The following is a 9,969-nucleotide window of genomic DNA, read 5'->3' as shown; positions in this document are numbered from 1 at the left end:
TTTATTTTCAAAAAAATATTTTGCAAGCAGCTTGAATTGATTTTAACTTATCCACTAACATGCGATGTGATTATGCAGATACACAACCATTAATGTAACACTTAAGGAAAAGCAATAAATAGCAAGAAAGAAATTGAAAATCAAACATCACTAAACAAACAATTATTTTTGGTGTTTTCTTTTATCTTGAAATGAAGTCTAATCTACATGACATGCGACTTCCTAATATGCATATGATATTTTTAGTATTTTTATTAAAATTCGGAATTAATAAATACTTTAATTGAACTATCTGAAAAAGAATAGTTATCAAATCTAGTTTGGGGATTAATTCAAACTAAATCCTATCCGTCTTAGAAAACTGTATTTGAACATGCAAACATTATCTAAAATCCCATCCATTAAGGAAAATCATATCTAAAACCTATTCTAATTTATTCTAGAATTTACCCTAGTATGCAACACTATTTAAATAAGCAATGTTATCTAACGATCTTATTAAGCCTAGCAAGGAAAGTTATCCAAACCAAAGATAAAGACTTACCTAATCCACACATGCAATCCCCGAAGATTTCAAATTAAAGATAATGATAATCTAAAAAATAACCCATCGTCTCACGGGTTAAATTAAAGATTATTGCAATCTTTATGCACAACAATTATCCAATATTAAGTTGAAATAATTAAAAAAATGATCCGACATCTTTACGGATCAAATTAGTAATTAAATCAACCTATATCGATAACACCTAAGATCTCGATAAAATCTATCCGTGATTAGAAATTAAATATTCAAATCAAATCGGATAAAGATAACCTATTTCGCGGATAGTTTCGAACTTCGAAACGTCTCAGGATTGTGGATCATGGGACTCTACGGATGGTGGCTCGTGGTGATTCAGGTGCTTGACGTTGGACAGCTGCAGATGAGGTCCTAGGCTGGGTGTCTTCACGGGGTTCAGCGGCGGGGGCTGCTGGTCGTTTTAGTGGCTGCCTCGATTCACAGAAAAGCTTAGAGCAACCTGCAAAATAGAGAAATTCCTAGCCACGGATTGGCTCAGCGAGGAGTAGCTCGCAGTGGGACTCGGCTTGGCAGCGGGCGTTGTCTTGGCATAGGTGGGAGTTGCGGTGCAGGATGCCTCACGATGTGGACGGCAACTCTGGCGTTTGTCGGACAAACCGAGGGACTCGTGGTGATGAATCGTATGAAGGCAACAAGCGTCGGTGTCGTTGAAGTTGCGTCGCCGAGACTGACACAGCAGTAGCGTGAGTGCAAGGTCCAATGGCGAGATGGCAGCGGCAACACTAAGGGAGCGTCCGTTCTTCTCCCGTGTCGTGCGAGGGACACGAAAATCTTCTAGGTGGGTGTCTTGAATTTGACCGCAAGTGGATGCTTGACCATGTCAAACCGCACTCACAAGAAAGACCACACACATCAATGTTGGATCACCATCTTCACTCTTCAAGGCCACTGCCATGTTTCTCTCTCTATTATGGCCATCTATCACGATTTCTCTTCTCTCTTTTCTGTCGTGTGTGTCCTCCCCTCTCAAACGTGAATGGACGTCCCTTTATATAGTACTAGGTTTAGATTACAATTTCCAATTTTAAATTCTAAGAGGTACATTTTACTGATAGGAAACTTTTATTATCTCTTAGAATCTTGATAATATCAAACCAAATCGAACAATTATCTTTTAAGATTTAAATTATATTCAAGATTAATTGCTCAATTATCCTATAGGAAAATTTCGGCTCTTATAATACTCATAGACCAGGCTAAATTGTCTCCCACCATGGGCTTAGTCTAGTTAGCATAAATTAAGCTCAATACTATTTAAGTCCGTCCATCACCAGTTCAATGCAAATGCAATTATACGAGCCTAACTACTAATGCAAATGATCATAATATCTATATGCAATTTAACCAATTTTTATCTAGGGGCCGATGTCGATCCCTAATTTTTCTATGCAATGAATTACTAAATGGTTAGCCAAAATTTAGGTGTCATTTACCTCACCATACCCAGGAGATATGGGATTCAGATCATTCCTACTCCTTTCGCCATCCTCGAGGCGAGCCGCACTTCTATCCCCTGCAAGACCGGGTTGTTAAAGACCCACTAGCCTCTGCCTAGTTCATCCCCAAACACACACTTTCAGCTGAGCTTAACTTTGATACCATTGTAAGGACCGACCTCTGGCCCCACTTGCCAAAGATATTGTCCGCTTTGGGCCGCAGCCTTCACAGTTTTGTTCCTCTTGGCTTCGCCCAAAAAAGGCCTCATTCAGGGTAAAGGGGCAGTCGCACTGCCATTCCTTAGCTTGACCCGATATTGTCCTTTCTGAGGCATAGCTACATTGCCATCCCTCGTAAGGTTTTGTCCCTGGCACAGAGGAAGCTACTACCAAAGGGCCTCATTGGTAGTTAAGACTGGTGCTACATCTTAAATAGCACATCACGTCACCTTCCCAAAGTGATGCGAGATTTAGTTTATTCCGACCCCTTTCGCCATCCTCCAGGCAAAGTCGCACTCCCATCCCTCGCAGGATCGGATCGTTTCAGGCCCACCAGCTTCGGCTTGATTCGTTCCTGAACCACACACTTTCGACTGGGCTTAGCTCTGATACCACAGGATGTCACACCTTAGAACCTACCAGGATGGGGGATGACACGGCTTTCTTTTCACCCAAAGGACGCAACCTTAAACTACAACCAATGACCAAACTTCCAAAAGTCCCCATAACATTGCTCTCACTTTATTGGCTACCAACCAAGGTACCTGAAAAGATTGGGGAAAGAGAGGGGTAAGTAACCACAGCTCAGTAAGCAGTGTGTATCTCTTAGCAGCAGATCGAGCAGCCATTATGCATATATACAAAGCAATACTAGAACTTCAGAAGCCAAACTCAAGATAAAAAATACATATCGAATCACATAAGAGTTGTTTCATTTCAACAAGACTTTATATAATTCAAAAAATACTCATTTAAGTCATCATAATCATCAATGATCAAGTCCATTGATCAATCTCTATTAAAAACCACGTCAATAGTCCATTCCATTGACTAATCTCAAGTCACACATTATTGATCTATTTCATTAATGAATCTCATATCACATCACATGTCGATGGTCCATTCCATTAATCAATTTATTGCCCAATATCAAACCATAGTCACGACATAATGCCTTGTGACAATGCTACCAAGAATCCCCCTTTGGCAAGGTCTCCACCTACAAAGCCGGTGGCTCGGCTCAAAAGGATATCCTAACTTGGTATACATACCCCAAATCCCTCAATGGGTGCACAACGATATTGAATACAAAACCCACATCCTCCAATAACAACAATAAAATCCACAATCAATATCACCATTTGATTTCGCAAAACAAAACACATTTTTTCTCAACTTCATTCATCAACCATAATACATTTCACAAACTAACTATATTTGACATTTCAAAACTCAACTTAACCCTTAGAAATCCTTTTTGTAAAATATTTCTCAAATCATTCGAGAACTCGTTTCTTAAACCATAATACATTTCACATACCCATTTTATAAACCAAATTCACAATACATATACCTCGTTCGGCAACACCATTCCTAAAACATATCTTAAATCATTTACAAGTACCAAAATGTAGTAAATGGCCGATCCGTACTTTTATGCAACAAACATGATCTTTCACAACTCATAATATATTGAATGTCTTTCGCTTTCGAAACATGAGTTTAGAAATTCATAAAAAAGGGGGGAAGAACAGCAGAAGTGCTAAAAGTTGTGTACGGAGCTCACTTTGGTGCCAAAAATTTCATTTGGGTCATTTAAGTGCCAAAAGTTTACGCCGGCGATCACTTAAGTGCCAAATCGGAGAAAAAACGATCACTTAAGTGCCAACGGCGAGAAATTCCGATCAAATTTAATACGTGGCTTTTATATTTAAATTTTAATGAAATGTGACATTTCCATGTGTATAATTTAATTTTTAAAATATTTTTTTCTTTCTTTTTTTCTTTCTTTTCTTTTTTCTTTTTTCTTTTTTCTTTTCTTTTCTTTTTTTTTCTTTTTTCTTTTCTTTCTTCTTCTTCTTCTACCATGGCCGGTGGCTAGCCACCGGCCATGGCCGGCCTCGCCGAGCGTCGCCTTCCTCCGGGCGAGGCCCAGCGAGGCAGTCGTGGCCTCGGCGAGGGCCACGGCGGCCTCGCCAGGCCTCGCCCGAAGGAAGGCGATGCCTCGGCGAGGGCCGGCCTCGCCGAATCTGGCGAGGCAAGCCCTCGCTAAGGCCACGGCGGCCTCGCCGAGGCGTCACCTTCCTCCGGGCGAGGCCGGCCCTCGCCGAGGCCGCCGGTTGGCTTTCGGCCACCGGCCATCGAAAATAAGAAGAAAGAAAAGAAAAAAAAGAAAAGAAAGGAAAAAAGAAAGAAAAGGAAAAAAGAAAGAAAAGAAATGTCACATTAGCCCCCGGCGAGCCACATCAGCCTCCGGTGAGCCACATCAGCTTGAGAAATTAATAAAAAAATGTCACGTCGAATTTCCGGCGAAGTGGCACTTAAGTGATCGTTTTTCTCAACTTTTGGCACTTAAGTGATCCGATTGAAACTTTTGGCATCAAAGTGAGTGCCGTACATAACTTTGGCACTTCTAGTATTCTTCCCCCCATAAAAAAGATAGCACTACTCACCTGGGAATGCCTATGACCAAACAACAAAGATTACTCGAACCGTCGAACTCACAATCCTATCAAATAAGCGAGAAACAACATTAGAATCAAGTAAAACGCTACCTCAACCATGACTCGGCTAAACTAGGCATGAGCGCTAAAATAACGACTAAAAGGTGCTCACAAATCGCTCATCTAAAGCGATTAAAATTGAGTAAAACGCTACCTCAACCATGACTTGGCGAAATTTGGTCGTGCCATAACTCTCTCCACCAAATCTCGTCCCAAGAAAACTTACAGTTAAAAGTAAGATCTTTCGAAGCATCAGAAGATTCACAACTTGGCCGTCCCAAAATCGAGCCGCAAACCGACGAAAATCGGCCTAAAAGCCGTTGGTCACACATTGTTAACAAAGCGCACTCAATTTCAAAAATTCATTTCGGGCAAAAGGTAAGTCCAAATCAAGATTCGTAAAATCTTATGGCCTCATAACACCCCAAACTATGATTTATATACATACACAGCTCAGTAGCTACAAAATCGGACTTTGTGGCTCGAATTTCACAAAACTCCAAAATTGTGCCCTAATTCCGAAAAATGCTCCGATTGGACAAACGAGGAGCGCGAGTACATACTGGGCATTGCAATACGAAGTAAATCCGGCTTGGCGAGGCTCCCGTAACGAGAACATGCTCTCTCTTTTCCCTCTCTTTTCTTTTTCTTTTTTTCTTTCCCCTCTCTCCTTTTTCTTTCTTTCTTTGTTTTCTGTCGAGGGTGCTCTCAGTCCCATTAAAAAGGGAGAAGTCCATTGTAGCTGTCTTGTTGACTTTTCAAAGTTGTCTTTCCTTTTAAAAAAATAAAAATCCAAATATTACATTCTCTCATCCTTAATAGAAATTTCGTCTTCGAAATTTACACTTATCTCAACTTTTAAACAAATACAAATATTTGATCTCGTTGCTCCTTATGCTCCCAATTGGCCTCTCTGTCCACGTGGTTCTACTATTGTATCTTCACATATGTTCTCGGAGACTCCGTATATGTCATTCGTCTTCCTATCTATAGAACGAGTACCATCGCCATCATCTATTTTTAGCTGATAGAATTTCCATCTAGACCCAACTCCTCATGACCAGTGTATAGATAATTACTCGGATGCAGGTATCACACTAGCCCATTAGCATGAACTGTTGGCCACGGAACTGGATTTTGAGTGTAACAACCAATCGGTGCAAATCCTGAAATATCTGGAAGTACAAACTTTGACTGTGGATTTGGGGAAGCTTTCCTTGATGCTCCAAAGCTACACTAAGATTCCCATTGCTTATATCATTCATTGTAAGACATGACCCTACTTCCTCGTGAGCTACTCTGGACCAGCAAGATGTGGACAAACCTTTCCTCGTTGATAACCGATCTTGTTGCAGCTAAAAAATGGATATCGTAGCCGTCATCTCCGCATACTTCCATTCTTTGTTAAACCTTTATTTCCTTGCTGGATCTCAGAACTTCAGTATCCTCTTATCTCCCAGCTGATACATAAACATTTGATAGAAGCACAACTTGATCCGATCTCCTCATTTCGTATTTGACAACCTTCTTGCTGCCAGTTCTGCAAGCTCCACATTCCCATGAATCACGCACCCATTAAATAGAGCCTTCCAAACATCTGAGGTTGTCTACTCCAAAACATTGTTGGCAAAGCCATGCGCAACTAACAAGCATTTCGTACGAGCAAGCAAGTCAGCTAAGCACTGCAAATGCTGCTTGTGAGGCCTAATTCAGCTCTCTTCCATTTGATTGAAAATCCTCAGTCCATCTTCCACCAGCTCGATAGGACTACAAGCATCCAAAACAATCAAGTAAGTCGCACTAACAGAATCCATCCCCTGCATCCTCATCTCATCATAGAAACTTACTGCAATTTCTCCAGCACCATTAACTCCATAGCCTTTCAACATTACATTCCAAACTACTATATCCTGAAGACAACCCATCTCCTTGAACACATGAAGGGCTGGTTCCATGAGCCCACATTTTGAGTACGCTGATTTGAGACAATTATGGACTGTTCTACATGTCAAAAGACCAGATCCGAATGCACGACAGTGAAGTTGCTCACAAAGATCCAGCGCAGCGAGCTCCACAGAAGCGACTAGAACACCAACCAAACGACATTGAATCATGGCGAAAGCTTTCTTACTCTCGTGCTCTTACCCAGAGGCATAAAGCCTCTTGTGGACGTCCAAAATGTGTACATCCTTCATAATCAAGGTGTGAACAGATTCTAGTTCAGTGATCCTAAAGCAGTACATGCCCAGACTACGGACACCATTATCACTAAACCAGGTACAATGCCAACCATCCTAAGGGTGCATTTGGTTTGGCTTTTGGAAAAAGCCTTTGGGGTAATGCAAAGGCCTTAGCCTAAAGGAGTTTGGTGAAATGCAAAGACTGTTTGATAAATTGTAATCAAATTGTGGCTTAAGAAGCAACTTTGGGGAAATGCTGTTTGGTAAACATATATTTAGAAAGTCCTTTAATGTAACCAATTTAAGCTTCTACTTTTTAATTTGTTTAAAATTGACGTGATAAGAAATAGGTCTCTTTTTTTTTTTTTTTTGCTAGAATAAGAAATAGGTCTCTTATTCATTCAGCAACAAAACAATTAGACGTGTCGTTGCTGCAACATGATAGCACCAAATGACATATCTTGTTCATTCTGGAGATTGATTGCAGAGCGAGTACCACATGAACACATTCGTGATGGCTATAAAAATGAGCTCCTGCTCGTATTCAAAGCCTAAGCATGCAAGAAAATTAAAGAGCTCGGACTCTTGAAGAGCCACGGACTTCTTTTGTGAACCTCAGATTGCTGACAAAAGTACAATCACAACCTCTCAATTCACAAGCTGATCAACGTATTGATATACATGTCACGGATATTCCAAAGAACTTACAAGAGAAGACAACACCTAGTAACCGCTGGGTACAGTGGAAATGAACATACAAAGCCCTAGATTAATCCTGGGAAAAATGGAAAAGTGTGGAGCAACAGACTTTGATTTACATCACATGAAGTAAGAATGACATGATAAGTGAATTCAGCATTCCATGGCATTCTATTAGCACCGGCAGCGTCTATTGATTCCAGTTCTTCCACATCTTCAGTCATGGAAGGCCGCTCGTTAGGAATCCTTTGGAGGCATTTTAAAGCAAGCTGTGCTATTTGGAATGCAGAATCTATACATGTAAGGTATATGGACGGTATAAATTTGGTTCCCATTTTCCTGCAGGTTGCAACATCATGAGCGACCAGCTTCTTCTAAAATTACTAGTGTTTCTTTTTCGGTTTCTGAGGAATTGGAGCATCTGCAGAAAATGAAAAGTTATGGAGGCAATACAAATGTAGATTCCATGCCAAAGGATTTAAGTACCCAAAAGGAAAACACACCTCGTATTTCATAGAGGGGATTATAGTGAACCTTACACCAGAAACTCAACCAAAACTCTGCATCAATTGAAAGTAAGGTTAACAAAGGAAAAACTTAAAAAAATATAGAGTTTCAAAAGGCCAGTTGCACATTGGAAAAAAAAAAGCAACAACAGATCAATTGCAAATGTTTACATCTAGGTTCTAAATCAATCAAAATATATACTGAACAATACCCAAGTAGCTGTTCTAAGCAAGCAAAAGAACAAATATTTAATTTCTCAAACGAACAACAAGCAAAGCCTAACAAAGGAGGGTCTATGCGTATATGTATGCGAGCAACACTCTTTTTTCCAAGACAAACAAGAAGTAAAACATACCCATGCAGACTTTTAACGAACCAAAGCCAAGAACTTCACATTCATCACATTGCACCCACTGATGATTTGACCCAACAAAACAACTATGAAGAAGAAGACAAGCAAGCAATACACTAGGCAGAGGAAACTTATAAATCCCATTGCCCAACAATAATCAGGCAGAGGAACTCCATTCGTCTGTCGTTTATCCATCTCCGCTTTGCTCGTCTATCTTCTTAAAACGTAAGCCAAGTGGATTATGCAATAATCAGGTACGATCACAACATTGCGTATGTTCAAGTATGAGTTGTCAAATTTCAAACCAATTGAGAGACTAGCATGAAGAAAAACAAATATGTTAAGGAACTTTGTTTCTATGAAGCCAAGTTGTACACTGTAGTCATTTTCTTTTCATGACTGTGGATATAAGTATCATCTAGAGGCTTTTGCCCTCCTTCAGGCTCTCCAACATCAACCAAATAAGCATTGAACATCAGTGTCTCACTGAAACAAATAACTTCATCATTCTTCAAAATCCTGCATTTCAACAGCTGCTCGTTGCAACCACCGCCCGCAGCGGCTGCGTTGGCTTGCGCTCTAGTCCCCCCACGAAGGGATCAGAGTTCGAACCCCAGCGTAGTCGTTAGGGATTCTTAAGTGTGACGCCGTGGTGGTGGGTCCTGCGCTAGCGTCACCCCAGATTTACCCCTCCGGCTGTCGGCTGTGCGGGGGGTTCCTGGGTCATAAAAAAAAAAAAAAACAGCTGCTCGTTGCCATCATACAGCATTACCTGTCATATTTTTCGACCATCAATCACAGCATGGATTAATCTACTCAAAACAAGCTCCATCACGGAGAGTATTACAACCAAAAGCACAAAACAGAAACAATCCACGATGAAAGATAGAATGAAATCCTAAGCAGTATCGAGCTTTTGCCATTCAGTTCGATCGAGCAAGCTAAATTTGGGGGGAAAACGGTAACAAATTGATTGCCGAGTCCGACCAAAGGCAACTAAACTGCCAATCGGATTCAGATGTACATCAGTGGCAGAAGAGATCAGTAGTGAAAGCGAAGGTACCTTGCCGGTGGAGGTGCAGAGAGAGGGAGAGAGGAAAAGCCGTCGCGATAGACCTTGCGCTTCAGCTTTTGCTTTTGGTGCTTAGCGAAGGTGACATTCCATTACTTCGGAGCTTCCATAATCATTGCGTTTGGGATGAAGATCTTCGGGAATTGCCTGGGCTCCGAGGTCGCCAGACTCCAGGCTCGAAGACGCTGGGTCGCGCGACCTCGGCAAGCCTCACGAGAACAAATCTGGAGTGACGGTGCGACCGTCAACCAGGCGATTGGCAACCAAGCGACCAGGCTAGAGAGGGAAGGTTTCTTATGTTAAAAGGGGGCAAATGTTGAATTATGATCAGTAAGTGAGGGTAAGATTGGAAATTCCAAAAAAATCATTAAATTCCGGTCTTTCATGTGCCGAGAAAGCTAGAAAGCCAAGGCAGGT

General features: G+C 41.1%; 1 pseudogene; it reads right to left on the bottom strand.

Annotated features, from left to right (window-relative positions):
• Positions 1–7,542: 7,542 nt before the first annotated feature.
• On the bottom strand, positions 7,543–9,645 carry LOC115667574 (uncharacterized; annotated as a pseudogene).
• Between the last annotated feature and the right edge of the window lie 324 nt (positions 9,646–9,969).

Source organism: Syzygium oleosum, unplaced genomic scaffold (assembly GCF_021117445.2).
Source record: "Syzygium oleosum isolate NSW1041296 unplaced genomic scaffold, Sole_v2.1 Sole_v2.06, whole genome shotgun sequence".
Taxonomy (NCBI): Eukaryota; Viridiplantae; Streptophyta; class Magnoliopsida; order Myrtales; family Myrtaceae; genus Syzygium; species Syzygium oleosum.
Note: the sequence above shows the minus strand (reverse complement) of the source record. Positions and strands in the feature narration are given on the sequence as shown.